The following is a 1,611-nucleotide window of genomic DNA, read 5'->3' on the forward strand; positions in this document are numbered from 1 at the left end:
GTCGATCGAGAAGACAGAGGGAGGCGCGAAGAGAAGGTAAGAACGGTATGAGAACGAAAGTGTATGGGGCTGGTGTCCTCCTCGCTGCAGTGTTGGATCTTGTAGGTCCTTGTGTTGGTACGCGGTGCGGGGTTATGCGCGTGCTGTGTACGTGCGCGGTATGCAGCGTTGTGCGCGCTGTATATTGCGCGCGTGGTGTGAGCGAAGAATCAACTGCAAAAAGTGGGATTGATGTCAGAAGTGGGATTCGAACCCACGCCTGTTTGGGAACCAGACTGCGACCTGAACGCAGCGCTGTAGAGCCCGTCTCGGCCATCCTGTACTCGCTACACGCAAATACACGCGCGTACACGGTCGTACACGCACGCGCGCACGCAGAGAGAAAGATGAGTTGAGCATGAGATGAGAGTGATCGAGAGACAGAGGGAGAAAGAGAGCTAAAGGTGTATGCGCATGTGCGCGCCGTGTGCGTGTGTTTGTGTTTGTGTGCTGGTATGCGCGCGCGTATACGTGCGCGTGTATGTGTAAGCGCGTGCGTGTGAGGCGAGGAATCAAGTACAAAAACTAACTGTTTGTCAGAAGTGGGATTCGAACCACGCCGGGAGAACCAGTCTGCGACGCTGACGCGCCGCTCTATAGACCGCTCGCGCCATCCTGACTCACCTCATACACGCAAATACACGCGCGTAACACAAGGTGTTTACACGCACGGCGCGGCACGCAGAGAGAAAGATGATGTTGAGCATGAGGATGATGAGTGATTCGAGAGACAGGGAGAAAGACGCGCCTATAAGGTGATATGCGCATGTGCTGCGGGCGTGCTGCGGTTTCTGTGTTGTGTGCTGGTATGCGCGTGACGTGTGACGGCAAGGAATCAAGCTACAAAAACTAAACGCGTTTGTCAAGTAAGTGGGTTCGAACCACGCGCTGGGAGAACCAGAGCTGGCGACCTCGAACCGCAGCGCCTTTAGAGCCGCTCGGCCATCCTGACTCCTTCATACACGCAAATACACGCGCGTACGTGCACGCACGCATGCACGCACGCACGCAGCGAAGAAGAGAAGTTGGAAAGTCGATCAGAGGAGACAGAGGGAGCGGCGGAAAAAGAGTAAAAGTAGAGCAACTAAAGGTGTATTGCGGTGTGTACGCGGGTGCGCCTGGGCGCGTGTGGCGTGTGTTTGTTTGCGGGTGCGGGTAAGCGCGTGCGTGTACGTTGCGCGTGTATGTGTGCGCGCGTGTATGTGTGCGCGCGTGCGTGTGAGGCAAAGAATCAACTGCAAAAAGTGTGATGTCAGAAGTGGGATTCGCATCACGCCTGGGAACCCAGGAGCTGCCGAATCCTTGAATCGCAGCGCCTGTAGACGCTCGGCCATCCTGACTGCCTCATACACGCCAAATACACGCGGCGTAACACGGGGGCGTACACGCACGCAAGCACGCGCGCACGCACGCAGAGAGAAAGATGCAGCTCGGCCATCCTGACTCAGTTATAGTGTAAATATTGCCTTAGAATTTTGTTTATTGCGTGGTTGCGTTTTAACTTGATTCTAATCTTAGTAGATGTATTTCTACGTAAACTGACCACGATTAAGAAATCTTGGAGAAAAGTTC

This window comes from Priapulus caudatus, unplaced genomic scaffold (assembly GCF_000485595.1).
Source record: "Priapulus caudatus unplaced genomic scaffold, Priapulus_caudatus-5.0.1 Scaffold168, whole genome shotgun sequence".
Taxonomy (NCBI): Eukaryota; Metazoa; Priapulida; class Priapulimorpha; order Priapulimorphida; family Priapulidae; genus Priapulus; species Priapulus caudatus.